This window comes from Pipistrellus kuhlii, unplaced genomic scaffold (genome assembly GCF_014108245.1).
Source record: "Pipistrellus kuhlii isolate mPipKuh1 unplaced genomic scaffold, mPipKuh1.p scaffold_m20_p_14, whole genome shotgun sequence".
NCBI lineage: Eukaryota > Metazoa > Chordata > Mammalia > Chiroptera > Vespertilionidae > Pipistrellus > Pipistrellus kuhlii.
In genome coordinates, this window is record NW_023425449.1 from 9,705,403 (window position 1) to 9,722,448 (window position 17,046).

The window sequence follows — 17,046 nt, forward strand, 5'->3', positions numbered from 1 at the left end:
AACCCGTTGCTCTTTCCTCCTGTCCCTGGAGGAGACTAAGTGGCTCAGGTGGCTCTGTGGGGACCGCTCCCACAATTTTAACAGGAGGCGATCTGGGGGGGTGGGAGGGTGGGGAGACACATATTTAAAATGAATGATATTAAATACCTGGTTGAAGAAAATGAACCACTTAAAAACACAAAAAACGCTTTTTAAGAACTTTGCTGGGCCATGAAGAGTTGAATTCCAAATAAAGGGAATATCCAGTGAGATGGACCAGCCTCTTTTTTTTTTCTTTTTCTAAAGTGAACGCTTGTGACGTTGTTGACTGAAGAGGAGGCTGCTTGAGGTCAGGGACAGGTTTCCGGGAGTCTGTTTCGCCTGGTGTGTTTGAGGAAGGGCCTGTTGCATAGAACCGCCCGCGGAGGGAGGCACTCAGAGCGAGTCCGGAGATGCTTGCTTTGTTCACCGCCCAAGGAGGGAGTGCCCAGCCTCCACCTGTCCTTCTGACAGAAACGCTCCACATTCCCACCGGGGACGTCCTTCCTCGTTCGCAGCTCTGTGGTGTGGGGGGCTGGCCTTGACTGGCTAATCAGCACTCCACATTCCTGGGCCACAGTGCCTCTTTCCGGAATGAGCCAAGGACTGGGGCCTCAGGAATCTCTTCTAGTCCGGGGGTGGGGGGGTGGGGGTGGGGGGGGGGGAAAGAGAGAGAGGGGAGGGGAGGGGAGGGGAGGGGAGGAGACAGCTGTTGGAGCTGCAGCAGCCATCACCTGGGGTCAGAGGCTGGAGCTCAGCCTAAGGAAGTGGAGACAAGGGAGGGATGGAAACTGTGTCGGGGTGACATTGTTTGAGTCCTGGATGGAGTTTGCTCCTGAAGCCACATGGGAGGGAGTCTCTGCAGCCCCAGACTGAACCCGGTTTGAGCTGTGCTGCCCGTAGGAAATGGCTCATCCCGGGAAGCAGCGATGGTGGAGTTTCCTGCGGCTTTGCAGGTTAAGTCAGAGAAATGGCCGGGTTGTGGCTAATGAAACAGAGGTGTTTTGTTTTTTTTTGTTTTTTTTGTTTTTTTAAATCCTTCCCCAAGGATATGTTTTATTGATTTTAGAGAGAGAGAGAAAGGGAGAAGGAGAGAAGGAGAGAGAGCGCTGTGAGAGAGAAACATGGATCAGTTGCCTCCCATGGGCCCCCGGACCAAGAATCAAATCTGCAACCTAGGCCTGACCGGAAATCAAACCCGCAAACTTCCGGTGTACTGAAGGATGCTCCATCCGCTGAGTCACACAGGCCAGGGCCACCAAAACCTCCTTCTCCCCTTCCATATCAGGACCCATTCTAAAGTCACTGGGGGTGTGTGTGTATGTGTGAGTGACACGTTTTGGAGCCCTGCCCCAGGTGATTCTGATTCCGACGCCCCTGAACAGAGAGCCCGTTAATCCCATGGGGCCAGAGTGCAATCCAGGCCCCAGCACGGCCCCCACTTGCCAACCTAATTCAGGGTCTTGAGCACTCAGCACTCTTTTAGGCCCTCAGTGTGCTCAGCTGTCAGCTCTCCCCTTCTCCGGGGAGCAGCCCATGGACTCCTGCTTCCCCCTGTCCCCTCTCAGGGCCTCATGCAGGCTGATCTTTTAGGTTCTGTGAGCTCACCTTGTCACAGAACTAAGGCGTTTAAGGAGCCAATTCACAACGGGATTCCTACCGACAAGAACTGATTACAAAGATGTGGACACACAAAGGAATGGATATTTAAAGCGACGAGTGGGAAGCGAACGCTAGGAAATAGGCTTTTTAAGCCTGGAGGTTCGGCCCCTTCCTGCCCCTTCCCACAGTGTTGCCACACGGATTCTCTCTCCTTTTCTTTCTTCCTCCCGAATAATACTGGGTTAAGATTTTGTGATGTATCAATAGTTTCTCATGATGCAAAGCCAGTGGATTCTCCAGACACTGAGCTGACCCATCAGAACCAAAACACTCTTTAAAGGAAGTCGGGGCGCGGGGGGAGGGAGAAGAATCTGCTGTTGTGTCACAAAAGTGAAAGCTGGGTGGATGTATCAAAAAACAAAATCGTAGCATAGCTTCCTCCAGTGAAAATGCACAATTAAGTAATTAGCCTCTCCATATACCATTTCCAAGCTGCCTCCCACAGGGAGACCTGATGGTTGCTAGCTGGCTGAAGGAGAAGGGGCAGGCACTGAGAGAGAATAGAGAAAACAGACAACCATTTCTCAGCTTCTCTGGAGAGAAGACTTCAGAAGAGTCTCTAAGGTGGCCCCCTAGAACCGTGGTCGGCCAACTGCGGCTCGGGAGCCACATGCGGCTCTTTAGCCCCTTCAGTGTGGCTCTTCCACAAAGTACCATGGTCTGGGCGAGTCTCTTTTGAAGAAGTGGCGTTAGAAGAAGTCTAAGTTTAAAAAATGTGGCTCTCAAAAGAAATGTCAATCGTTGTCCTGTTGATATTTGGCTCTGTGGACTAAGGAGTTTGCCGACCACTGGGCTAGAAGGATGTTGGACCAGAAGAGCTGCTGGGTGGGGGTGATGTGCTGTGAACACCTAGGAAGGCGGAAGAGGTTCTGCCAAGCTTCACACTTTGTCCTCTGGGCTTCCCCCAGAGACTGGAGAGCATGGAGAGGAGCAGCAAATGTAAATAATGAGGATTGAAGTCAGTGGAAAGCTGCAGCAACGCAGCTGAGCCTGGACTGTGAGTGCCCAGGCTCTTTATGAATGAAGGCTTGGCTAAGAACCATGGCCAGCTGAGGTGCTTGCTGAGGGCAAAGAGAAGATGGAATGGGAAATAGAGGTATCTATAATAATAAAAGCGTAATATGCTAATTAGACTGGACAGCCAAATGACCTTCCGGACGTGCTTCCGGACAAAGCTAAGGGGGCAGAGGCAGAGGTGGTTAGGGGTGATGAGGCAGGCAGGTGAGTGGTTAGGAGCTGGAAGTCCTGGATTGCAGTCGGACATCCCCTGAGGGATCCTGGATTGTGAGAGGGTGCAGGCCGGGCTAAGGAACAACTCAGCCCCCCACCCCCTTGTGCATGAATTTTGTGCACCAGGCCCCTAGTATACTTATAATTGCTATGACCAGGTGACCAGTTGCAGAAATAAGGACTAATTGTTATGAGGAGTATTCTTTCTCTATTTCTTAATGGATATATTTGTATATACAGTAAGCAAGTATTTTTGTTTTCTCCCCTTTCTTATCCCCTCATCATCCAAATGTAGGATATATTGGTAAAAGTTAACTGTATGCCACAGTATTTAACTTACAGAATATCCGAGGAGAAGAGTGAATGATACCCAGGGACTACTTCCTCCCTGGAGAAGGGTTAGTAGGATTCGGTTGTACACAAGCTAGTCGTATCATGTTACATGGAAGTGTGGCTTGTCGTTGTCTTTGTTTGGAGATTATGATTTAAGGAGATACGTGTGGGTGCCAAATGGACAAGGGGTGGACTGTCAGGGTCTTTCCGACATGTCAATTTGGCTAGGCTAAACTTTTCCGTTATTTAGTCAGACACTAACCTAGATGTTGTTGTGGAGGTAATTTTTTAGGTCTGATTAAAATCCATGATCGGTTGGCTTTACTTAAGGGATATTGTCATCATCTGGGTGGGGCCTGATTCAGTTCAGGGGAGAGCTGAGGCTTCCCCGAGGAAGAAGAAATGCCATCAATGTGTAGCTGCTGTGGCCCGAGCTCTGTGTGTCCTTCCTGATGGCCTGTCCCGTTGATTTTGAACTTGTCTAGTCAGCCCCCACCACAGTGTAAATCAATTCCTTTTAATGAATCTGTGAAAGCATGTCTCCTCCTGGTCTGGTTCTCTGGTTGAACGCTGACTAAATGAACCTGGCTGAAACTAGGTTTGCAAATGTTAACAATGATTATTCTTCAGAATAGGGTTGGCTTTAGGTGATTCCCCTTTTGACTTTCTTCTCTCCCTGTCCCCTTCTTCTCCCCAGTGTTCACGTGTCTTAAAAGAACATTTTAAAATAGAAGTAATAGTTAAAAATCAGCATTTTAAAACAAAGTATTGGTTAAAAATCAACAATTTCACAAAATAACCTAAAGCCTAATTCTATTTGCAAAATGCTCACAGAACTCTAGCAAGTGTTTATAAAACTTGAAGCTTCTAAAAACACAATAAATACAACAATGACCCTTTGGTCTTTTTTACAGACTTGGGCAACATAACTAATGGAAATGGTAATCTGTTGTGCCCTTTTCACTTCTTGAATGCTTATAGAGCCCAGAGACCATATTTTATTTTTCCTTTGTTCTAGTTGCTGTGTCTTCAGGGCTGAGTATAGTGTCGATCCCTGTCAATGTTTCTTCATTAATAAACATGTCCTGCCTTAACCGGTCTGGCTCAGTGGATAGAGCATCAGCTTACGGACTGAAAGGTCCCAGGTTCGATTCCGGTCAAGGGCATGTACCTTGGTTGTGGGCACATCCCCAGTAGGGTGTGTGCAGGAGGCAGCCGATCAATGTTTCTCTCTCATTGGTGTTTCTAACTCTCTATTCCTCTCCCTTTCTTTCTGTAAAAAATTAATAAAATATATATAAAAAATGAAATAAACATGTCATAACTTCCCTTAACTCTTTTGTAGTAAGTTTCCCAAAGTATCCACTTCATCCTTTCAAACTAGGGTGAGAAGCCCTATAATTTAAAAATATACTGAACATTAAATTGCTACATGCACGTTTTCTTTATTTTATTGAAAATATATAGACAGTGTTTATTTTTACGAAGTTGAAATAGCTTTGCACTTACCATTTTGTACTTTGCTCTCTTATTAATAATATTTCAAGCCCACATAACCTTGAGTCAACACAATCCATAAACTTGTCATTTTAATGATTATAGAGCAGCCCGTCGTATAAATATGCCACAGTCTGTTCATCCTTCTCTCTATTTTTAGACACGTGAATTGTTTCCAGTTTCTTCTTCTTATAAATAACGTGTCTGTGAAGGTTTGTTTAGACCAATAGGTTTTAAAATGATCTTTTTGAGGTCATTATCTTAAGTCGATATCCCTAAAAGATGAATTGCTTGGGGGGAAAAAAAGGCACGGACATCTTCTTGCCTATTGCCACACTGCTCTCCAGAAAGGCTGAAATAATTTCACAGCATTATCAACAACACGTTTCCCTGAAACCAGATCCACAGTGGGCTCTTGACCGTATTACTCATTTTCTGCCAGTTCACTAGGTATACAATGGCATTAAAGTCACTTTACAGTGCTGTGGAATCATGGCCTTAATGTCCTCAGAAACTATTGTTGGGAGGCCCTTAAAATGCTTAGAAGCATTTTTGTCTGGCTTTAGGATCTCTAAGGCACCAACTTACAACTTTCTAAGGTTTTTGCAAAATAAATAAATAAATAAAAACGTAGACTTGCACCTTTGATCTAAATTTTATATTGAAGCTATGTTTTCCTGGTGGCACCTTAGATTTCATCTTTGCCTTAAGGCCTTTTTTCTTTTTTTTTTTCTTTTTACGTTGAGAACATTTTGCTGCCTGGAAGACTTTTCTGACTCTACATGCCCTCTAAATTCGCTCAAAGAGTTCTTTATTTTGTTCATTCCCTTCTTTTGTATTCTGTCACTGCACATAAAGGGAAAAGAAGCCTCTAGTGATTGCATTTTGCCTGGGAACTCCTTCACAGACCCACAAGCTTTCTATTGGTGATGTCACCACAGGCAACAGTTTCAGTAAAATTTCCCTGGTTTCTCTCTTTTAAAAAAATATTTTTATTAATTTTAGAGAGGAAGGGAGAGGGAGATAGAGATAGAAACATCAATGATGAGAGAGAATTATCGATCGGGTACCTCCTGCACACCCCCTACTGGGGATCAAGCCCACAACATACGTGCCCTTGACTGGAATCGAACCTGGGACCCTCCAGTCTGCAGCCCAATGCTCTATCTACTGAGCCAAAGCAGCTAGGGCAGTGGTCAGCAAACTCATTAGTCAGCAGAGCCAAATATCAACAGTACAACGATTAAAATTTCTTTGGAGAGCCACATTTTTTAAACTTAGACTTCTTCTAACGCCACTTCTTCAAAATAGACTCGCCCAGGCTGTGGTATTTTGTGGAAGAGCCACACTCAAGGGGCCAAAGAGCCACATGTGGCTTGCAAGCCGCAGTTTGCCGACCACAGAGCTAGGACATTTCCTGGTCTCTAAATTGCATCCCTTTGTCTCACTGGTTCTCCAGCCTTCACAGTAAGCAGTCTTCTGGGGAGTCTTCAGGCCTCCGCCCACCTTCCGCCCCCACAGCCAATCCCGCACGTTTTAGGTTTTTCTCACAGCAGCATCATGTGACTAGTTGCTAGTTCCTGTTTCAGTTATCACTGTGAAACAAATCCCCCCAAACTTAGTGGCTTAAGACAACCACCAGTGTGTTATTTTTGTGTGATTTTGTTGGTCGATGGGTTTTAGATGGGAGGTTGTTTGTTCCTAGGCTGCAGAGTTGAGACTGGGCTCCAAAGACGGCTCATGCACATGACTGGCAGTTGGTTCTGGCCACCGGGGAGCTCAGCTGGAGCTGTCCAACGAGGACCTGGTGCCCTCCATGCAGCTTCTCTGTGTGGCTTGTTTCTACAGTATGGAGACTGAGGTCTAAGGGGAAGGAAATAGAAGCTTCTAGTCCAGTGGTCGGCAAACTGCGGCTCACGAGCCACATGTAGCTCTTTGGCCCCTTGAGTGTGGCTCTTCCACAAAATACCACGGCATGGGCGAGTCTATTTTGAAGAAGTGGCGCTATAAGATGTTTACATTTAGAAAACTTTGGCTCTCAAAAGAAATTTTAATCGTTGTACTGTTGATATCTGGCTCTGTTGACTAATGAGTGCCAACCACTGGACTAGTCTTAAGGTCTGGGCTGGGAGGTCCAGGGTGTATTTCTACTATAGTCTATTGTTCAGAGAAGCCCTAGGGTGTACATCGATTTAAAGGAAGGGAAAAATAAACTCCACTTCTCAATGGAAGGTAGGCACAGGCATACAGGAAGGAAGGAAGTACAGGTATTATCTTTGGAGGTTGGGTCATTCATTAGATTTTCTCAGGAATACTGTGAAAGTCGAAGACACACATAGCTCATCCATTCATTCATTCATTCATCAATTCATTCATTTCCAGCTTTTTAGAGAGCTTCTACTATGTGTTGAGTGCTGTCCTAGCCATTGTGGATATAACGGTGAAAAAGACAAAGTCCCTGCTCTCGTGGAACTAATAGTCCAGTTGGGAGAAAATAAAAATCAGTCAGCAAGAAAAATAGTAGATAGTTGTTGCAGGCTGAATTGTGCCCCCCCAAAACCTGTTTACTAATTAACATGGAACTCCTCCAGAGACCATTAATGCATCTTCAGTGTTGTAGGCTGAATTGTGCCCCTCCAAAACCTGTTTACTAATTAACATGAAACTCCTCCAGAGACCATTCATCTTCAATATTACAGAGGACTGTGGAAGGCAGTCTTGTTCCCATCCTGATGAGGTGGGGAGTCATTGCTGCTGTGAAGAAGCTGACAGGGAACAAGACGAGCAGAGCTCTGCTCCCTGGTGTCCCCCCCGCTGGTGCCCTGGCCCATGCTGACAGGAGGCATAGCTTTAAAATAATAGATGTGTGCAGGATCTGTTCCCTGGATGTCAATTAAAGCAGTGCTAATTGAGAAAAACACAGTGCCAAATCCACATTTTAATATTTGAGAATTTATTTTATATTAGCTACACCAGTAGTTGCTCACCAGGCTGGCTGCAAGAAGACTCACTTGGGGGAACCCATACACAGTTTTGTTCATTTAAAAATATTTATTACTAGAGGCCCAGTGCACGAATTTGTGCACCAGTGGGATCCCTCAGACCTGCAGATTCGGGCTGAAACCAGCTCTCTGACACCCCCAAAGGGGTCCTGGATTGTGAGAGGGTGCAGGCCAGGCCAAGGAACCCCATCCATGCACTATCAGGGTCAAGGAGAGATGCTGGGGGTTGGTTAGCCTGGAAGGGACTGTGGAAGGGCTCTAGGGCATGTCCAGCTCGTCTTGCTCAGTCCTGATCAGCCAGACCCCAGCAGCAAGCTAACCTACTGGTATGAGCATCTGCCCCCTGGTGGTCAGTGCACATCATAGCGACTGGTTGACCAGTCGACTGTCTGCCCCCTGGTGGTCATAGCAAGTGGTTGAGTGGCCTTAGCATATCATTAGCATATTATGCTTTGATTGGTTGAATGGCCAACTGGTCAACTGGACACATAGCATATTAGGCTTTTTATTATATAAGATGTCTCTACCATGTACTAGTACTAACCTGTACATTAGACATGGAGATAAAACAATGAACAAAACCAAGTTTTGGCTCACATGGGGGTTACATTGAGTGTGGGGAGATTAAGTGACGAACACATAAATGTACACTGTGTTAGAGAGTCCCAGATGCTATGAAGAAAAATAAAGCAGAGTGAGGGTCCCAGAGGTGATGGGGGTGGAGACATTTTATTTTAGACAGAGAAGGCCTGCTTGCTAAGGTGGCATGGGAGCAGAGGCCTTGAGGAAGTGAGAGAAGGCGTGTGGACATCGGGGCAAAGAGCCACTATGCAGACGGAATAGCAGATGCAAAGGTTCTGAGGGAGGGGCATCGTTTTTCCTTCTTTAAGAAACAGCAGTAAGGCCAGCAACTGAAGATGAAAAAGTTGGGGTGGAGGGAGGCTTGGGAGATCAGAGCAGGAAGCTGGAGGCTTGGTCTGGATTAGGAGCGACCTTCAGGCCATTGAAAGGGTTTAGGATCTTCCACTGAGTGTGATAGGAGGGCATCGGCAGTTCTGAGCAGATGAGGGAGATCTGGCTTTGTTTTTGAAGGGATCCCTCTGCTGTCCAGGGGAAGAGCACAGAGTACAAGACAGGGATGGTGGGAGACGTGCGACCATATTTCAGGTGGAGATGCCAGTCGTCCGAACATGGGGGCTAGTGGAGTAGATGGTACAAATATCTCTATTTCTACTCCCTCTCCCATCTCCACTTCTAATTTAGAAGATTTGGATTGGAGCTGGGATTCTATATTTTTATAGAAGTTCTACAGGTGATATCTGAGCCATGGCCAGGTTTCAAAGCCAGTGACTCGGATGAGAAATCATACCCTCCTTCCCTCCAAGTCTCCCCTGGACTCTCTGCCGGCCTGTTTTACCGGTACCTCTTCCCCTGTCCAGGGCTGCCTCAGGCTCTGCTGCCCTCACTGTTTCCTGTTCTCCTGGTTATTTCCTGCGATTCTCCATCTGCCAACCCCCAGGCAGCTGCCCCCTCACGCCCTGGAGGTTAAACCCACACTGCAGCTTGATTCACCTGCCCCCAGTGCCTTTTTATCTCGTCCTTTCCCAGGTGGGATCTTTCTCACGGTTCTGCTCTGCCTCCTGGATGCGGTCCAGTCCACCAGCCCCTTGCATCCTGGTCCCAGTCGCCATCCCATCCCGGTGTGCCTGCCCAATGCCATGCTCAGGGGCCCAAGCGGTCTGTTTGCTTTGCTTCAGAAACACCAGGGAAGTTCCCACTTCCACCTCTTTCTTCATATAACCGATTTCGTTAGCAGCTGGGGTAACTTTCTTTTCTGTCTTACCAAACTCCGCCCAACTTTTTATTAGAAACGTATTTTTTATTTTTTTATTAAAAATATATTTTATTGACTTTTTTACAGAGAGGAAGAGAGAGGGATAGAGAGTTAGAAACATTGATGAGAGAGAATTATTGACCAGCTGCCCCTTGCACACCCCCTACTGGGGATGTGCCCGCAACCAAGTTACGTGCCCTTGACCTGGGACCTTTCAGTCCGCAGGCCGATGCTCTATCGAACCTGGGACCTTTCAGTCCGCAGGCCGATGCTCTATCCACTAAGCCACACCAGTTTGGGCAGAAATGTATTTTTTTAAATGGTTGAGTAGTTAATACATCTGCATGGTTCAAAGTTCAAAGAACTAGAAAAGGATGTACATTTTAAAGTGACTTTCCTGATACCCCCAACTGCCAGACAGCAGTCCAGAGACTTGGCTCTTTCAGCTGCAGGTTTTTGTATGCGTATGTTTTCAACTCCTTTGGTTAAATACCAAGCATGATAAAAGTATGTTTAGTTTTATATAAAAAACAGCAACAACAATAACAAAAAAACCCAAACTGTCTTTCCAAAGACAGTCCCATTCTGCAGTCCCGGCAGCACTGTCTGAGCGCTAGTAAGGCGGAAACTATTTGTACTGATATGAATTATTCTGCTGCCCGGGGAGGGTTTTCCTATTAAGGAAGGTGCTGTGGTTGCGATCATATTTTATTGTGTTTGGGAATTCCCTGGGTGATCACCGAGAACACGCCACCCTCGCTGGTCAGAGCGCTTGTCTTCCCACCATGTGAACGCTTGGGAATTCTGTTTACAGCGTCTGGCCGTTTCTTTCTGCCCTGCCTTGTGAAATATCGCTCTATGCGTGCCGGATCCAGCCCTCACCGAAGACTCAAGTAGACTCATATGACTATTTTGGGTCTTGTCTACATAGCTCCCTCCAGGCCAGATCTTTGGCCCACGATTTTCAGCTGCCTCCATCTTATCTCCATGTCTTTATTTCAGTGAGGCCAGCAGGCTCTGCTTGACGCCCCCTATCTGTACCTGTGACCGCCAGGGGAAAAGCTGGGCTAAGTAGAAAGCCCAGTTTGTTCTATTCTCTCATGGATCACTGCCCCGTGCTACCTGTCGTCTAAGGTCTGAAAACAGTTGTTTCATGTATTTTCTTCCGTTTCTGACCAAGGAAGGTTGAGGCCTGTCTTTCTTGCTCCATCATGATTGGAAGCAGAGCTTTTTGCTTTGGATTTTAAACTACAACTCCTTTTATTTATTTACTAAAGGCCCGGTGCATGAAAATTCATGCACTGGAGGGGGAGTCCCTCAGCCTGGCCTGCCTCCTCTCACAGTCTGGGAGTCCTCAGGGGCAACACCCCCATCACACCCCTGCTGCTGCCACTGCCAGCAGTGCAAGGCTTGGGCATCCCTGGCTACCTGGGCCTCAAGCAGCCCTGGGCAGCTGGGCAGCCGCCATCCAAGGCTTGCCTGTGCCTTGGGCCAGCCCTGCATGGCTGGGAGGCTGAGGGGATTGGGGGACTCTGGAGGCAGGCACACAGAGCGGCTGGACCTGCCTGGGGGTGGGCTCAGCCATGCTGTGTGCCTGCCACCCTGGCAGGGCTGAGGGGGCTGGGGGTCACCATCTTGTGGCTGTGAGCACCACTATCTTTGAGGGCATGGCAGTCAATTAGCATATTCTCTCCTTATTGGGTGTGGGTACTGCCACCTTTGTGAGGGGGTAATGGTCAATTAGTATATTCCCTCTTTATTAGATAGGCTTTTTATTGGTTGCTCTAGTGATAGCACTATGCATCTTCGTCTATCACTATCTCTTCAGACTTTATATTGCATTCAAGAAAAATGTAGGAACTTTGTAATAGTACAGTTGTATTTCTTCACTCTCTTTGCTATTTTTATCCTATATATTACATCCATATACATTTTTGAAATACAATTTACATCCATTTACAATATGCAGTTGGGTGGTTTTTAAAAACTATTATTTTAAAAGCTGAGCACCCACCACTCTAATCGTTGTCATCACTTTACACGCTCATTCCCCTCTCCCCAGACCCTTGGCAACCACTTACTTACTTTTTTGTCTTTCGAATTTGCCTCTTCTGGAAATGTCTTATAAATGGAATAATGTAATAGCTATACACATTTTAAGCCTAATAATACTGGGTTATGGTTTTTGCTTTAAATAGTCAAATGACTTTCACATAAATTAAGAGAAGAACAGGTTTCTGTATTCATCCATACACTGCCGTTTTTGGTGTTCTCATGTGTTCCTGTAGTAGATCCTGCCATATGGTGTCATTTTCTCTTGTTCTGAAGCGCTCTCTTGAGCATTTCTTGTAACGCTCCTTTCCCAGTTTCAGATCTTGTGCCAAACAGGCACCAAGGAAGCGCCTGTCCTGTAGCAAATTCTCTACTTGATAAGTTGAGATTTTCAAGGAATCGATCCATTTTATGGAAACAATCGAATTGATTGTCATAAAGTCACTGATATTATTTCCTTAATGTACTTTTGTTATGTTTTTTGGAGTGATAGCCTCTCTTTTACTGCTAATTTGTGTTTTTATTTCTGTTTTTCTTTGATTGGGTAGACTAGATGTTTATGCGTTACGATCTCTTCAAAGAATTCACAGTTGGTTTTTATTAATTTTCTGTATTATCTTCGAAGCATCAACTTTTGGTTCTATTATTCTGCATAGGCTGTTTTTCTGTTTCATTGATTTTCTGTTGTACTTTGATTCTGGTCATCTTCTTGCTTATCTCAGTTTAAGTTGCCTATCTTTTTCTATCCTTCAGGTTTCAAGTTATGCCATTGATTTTACACCTTCTTGTTCTTTCATATAAATATTTAAAGCAGTGGTTCTCAACCTTTCTAATGCCGTTACCCTTTAATATAGTTCCTCATGTTGTGGTGACCCCCAACGGTAAAATTATTTTCATTGCTACTTCATAACTGTAATTTTGCTATTGTTAATGAATTGTAATGTAAATATCTGTGTTTTCTGATGGTCTTAGGCTCTACAGCAGTGGTTCTCAACCTGTGGGTCAGATTGAGAACTGCTAGCAGGGTCACCTGCTATCTCCGTTCCAGCTGTCTCCCCAACAATAGTCATTCTCTGAAGGGCCTTGTATGTCCTGTCTTGCAGGTGTGCAATCCAACTATGATAGGCTGACTTCTAAGATGGCCCTCAAAGATCTCCCTCACTAATTTTCATACCCTTACATAATCCTCTTCCCTTGAGTGAGGGGCGGTACCTAATGACTTGCTTCTAGCCAATAGAATACAGCAGAAGTAATGGCATGTCCTTTCTGTGACTGAGTTATAGCGTGTCATTACTTCTGTCTTACTTGCAGACTCGCTGACTTTGATGAGAAAGCTGCCATGTTGGAGAGGCCCAAGTGACAAACAATGAAGGGCTAACTTCAGACCATCCATCCAACTGAATGGAACCTCAGTCCAACAGCCCTCAGGGGACTGAATCTTGCCAACCACCAGGTAAGTGAATTTGGAAGAGGATCCTCCCCAGTTAAGCCTTCAGGTGAGACCACCATCCCTGGCTGATAGCAGCCTGTAAAAGTCTGGAACGAGAGAGCCCGTGAATGGGTTTCTGAGCCCAGAAACTGCAAGATGATAAATGTGTGTTGATTTAAGGTGCTAAGTGTTGGTGTTAAGCAGCAGTAGATGACAAATACATCAACCCTTGGCCCAGGAGGTGCAGTGAGTCTGCTCATGCTCTGGGGCCCCCCCTCCAGCTGCCTCTTCTTAAGTGCTCTGCCTGGAAATTCTGAAGTCCAGGACTGAGTTGCCATACTAACTTGTCTGTATCCTCTGCAGAGCCTAACCGAGTGCCAAATGCCTCTTGCATGTTTCTATAGTATTTATTTATTTAGTGCTTATTTATCATGCTTTCCTACTTGGATTGCTCCTCGTGCAGCTTTGATCAGGGCCGCAACTCAGTGGGAAGTAGTGAGGGTCTTTGCGGGGCTCCCCAAGGTGAAGTTTTAGGGTTTTATGGATTACCCCCCCCCCCCCCCCCCCCACACACACACATACACACAGAACTCATCTGCACCCAGTCACTCCTTTCACTTCCAGACCTGGATGGATCGCCACCATCCTGCAGATGGAACGCCATCTGGCATTCCCTGCGCCCCCAGGGGCCAAGGCCACAGCCTGGCAGTGCAGGGAAATCCATTTGCTCTCCATGGGTAGGTAAACTTTAAGTAACAGGAAACAGGAGAGGGAAGGGAGCTGGTCGATGATTCTCTCTCATCGGTGTTTCTAACTTAAAAACATAAGCAGAGCCCAGCTGTGGTGGTTTAATGGTTGATTCCTCCTCAGGGCACATGCCCAGGTTGCAGGCTCAATGCCCAGTTTGGCACATGCAGGAGGCAGCTGATCAGTGATTCATCATTGATGTTTCTATCTCTTGTTCCCTTTCCTTTCCTCTATGAAATCAATAAGAATATATTTAAAAACAAAACAAAACAAAAACAAAAAATACAAGCAGAAAAAATAGATGAGAGCCGAGTTGATCTGGTTGACTGGGGGCGGGGGCTTGGGAGGTGAGGGAGGTGGAGAAGGTAAGCCTAAATTAACACTCCACTCTCCACCCCACCACCAGCCAGGCTGTGTGGAAAGGGGATTATACAGCTCAATTTTTAAATCATTGCCTTAAGAAAAGAAAAACTACATAATGTTCTCTTTTCAAAATCATTGAAAAGATTCTGAGTGGATGATTGAACTGATAGTGATGGCTACTGGTCCAATCTTTTGGGAGCAATCTGGTTATTGCTTCTTCTGCTGTTCCCACTCCCTCCCTCCTGCATGCTGTTACTCTGTACCTTTTGCCTCCCAAACCCTGCTCATCCTTCAAGCTTCTCAAAACGTACCTCTCCCATAAAGTCTTTTCTGATCTTTCCAGTTGGATGTAGCCAATCCTTCCTCTGAGGTCCAATAGTCATACGTAATTTATGTTCGTATTGCTCAATTAAACGTTTGTTGTTGAATGCACAGGCATAGGGGATAGGTATTAGGAATAGGGTGGTGAGTGAGACATGTAAGGTCCCTGCCCTTTAGAGAGCTTTCCTCATGGCAGGTGGCAGTGGCAGAACAGACAATGAGAAAGTAAACACATAAATGACCTAAGCACAGAGGATGGTAACTGCCCTGAAAGAAGAAAACCTGATGATGTGATAAGAGTACTTGGACCTCTGGGTGCCTCTGGGTATGGGGCTACATTAGGCGCTGTGAAGGCCTGACTGAGGGGCGGGCGCTGTAGGGAGAGAAGGAGTGTGATGGGAAGGGAGGAGGGGAGAGCACACCTGGATTTGGGATGAGAAGTCCAAAGTCCGGGTAACAGAGAACAGTAGACAAGGAACACAGGTGCCAAGAGGCAGAAAGGTAAATGTTAGGTCTGATCAAATAATTGAATCGATGCCCCCTGCCCTGACATTCCGCTTGCTTAGTCCACATTCCACTTGCTAAGACCGTTACCTCTCCCCTCTGGAGTTTCCCAGAGTCCAGACCTGCACAAAGAGTTCTCTGCCCAGAAGAAGCCGCCTAGAGTCCTTTAAAAACCTCTGACCCCCCCCCCCCTCTTTGGGGGCTGGTGCCATTTGGGGGCTCAGCCCATCTGGTATCCAGATGACCTAATAAACTCATAATCCTTCACCCTTTTTGGCTTCGTGCGTTCCTCCGTCGGCGACCCTAAAGAGTAAAGGTGGGGTGGCAGCAGGGATGGAGGAAGACAGGCTTGGCACAACTGCGGATGAGAGCTCAGGGGCCCCTGGCCTTCGGGGAAGCCCCTCCACGTTGCCCGCGGTTCTAACGAGAGAGTCCACGTTCGGAGTCACCCTTGGGTCCCCACGGGACCTAGCACAGGGTTTGCACATTGGAGGTGCTCAGTAATTATGAATGGAACAAGGGATGGAGGCCCAGCTGATTCCTTCACGAAGACTTTTCTGATTTTAACCAAACGTCCTCTTCCCTCTGGACCCAGCGAGAGCCTCTGCCCCGCAGTGCAGCTCACTGGGTGTTTGTCTCCATCATGGCCTAAGTGTTCGCTAATGGAGCTCTTGCCATCTCCGGGATTTAAGGACTTGCTGAGGAGCCAGCACTTGAGCTTGGGAGGTCTGTATTTCTTGTGGACGGTGCGTTCCTTTCTGTCCTCCCTGCCGGCAAGCAGAACGGCAGCCTCGGCTGTGGCGCTGGCTCTCAGAGGCAGGAGGAGAGGCAGTGTCTGGGCACGCGGCAGCAGTGTGACCAGCGGGGGCTCAGGGAGCCAGCTGCGGGCAGGAAGCAGGTGGCCAGACCTTCTGATGTGTAGCACTGATCCATTCGTGTTGTGTAACTGCTTTCAATGGGACCACAAAATTCCTGACTGTGTAACCGCCAGCTCTGAAGACTCCGGCGCCATCAGGATGACCTCGGGGGTTGGTGCTGGGCACCTTTGGGTGCCTGTTAGAAGGCTTTCTGGTCAGTTGCGCTTCATTGGGGGCGCTCCATGACAGGAGACCTAGAGAACGTGCTGAAGGCTGTGATGGGATCTGTGAAGATAATCACATGATCAAGCAGCTGGGCTGGTGAAGCAGGCGAGAGAGAGCCTACCTCTTGGCAGCTCTGCAGCAGACAGTGGACAGCAAACATGGTGTCCTGTACCCTCTTCACTCATTTTTTGGGGAGTTGCAGGCAAGGCGGACACCTGACTATGCCGGGAAAAAAGCTATTTTCTTCCTTCATTCAAGGGTACTGAGGCTGTATTCACCCCACACGACAGCTGCTGGGCTGGGTGTGATGGGAGCACCGGTGATAATCTGGTTGATGGGGATCAGTGACTGTGTCTGATAAGTACTGCTCCTTTCTGGTCATGGCTCGTTACTTATTGTTCCCTTTGCCATTTTTGGTAATGCTGTAGAAGAACATCAGTACATCATGAATCCTGGTTTCCAGACGAATTATAGATGCTCTGAGAAGCGCCAAGGGGGTGGGAGAAAGTACGGGAGGGCCTCTTGGCCATGCATGAGGGTTGGAGGGCAGCTGCCGCCTTTCATAGTAGATACGAATAAGGCGAGGAATCCGGGGCCAGATATTCCAAACTATACATGCAACAATACTGGCTTATATTTTTCTGTTAAAACTGGCCAGTACAGTTCAGGTGGTTGGGCGTTGTCCCATACACCAAGAAGTTTGATCCCCGATCAGGGCACATGCCTGGGTGTGTAAGATCAATGTTTCTCTCTCAACAATGTTTTTCTCCCTTCTCCATTCCTCTCTAAAAACATTAAAAACAATTAAAAAAAAAAAAAAAAAAAGACTCCGGAAGAGGATTCTGGAATTAAGGCCTTGAGCTCTGAAATGAGAAAGATCTGGCCTTGTATGCATTTCCTAGGGCTGCTGTAACAAATTACCACCAACAGTGGCTTAAAACAACACGCATTTATTAGCTCCCAGGCCAGGAG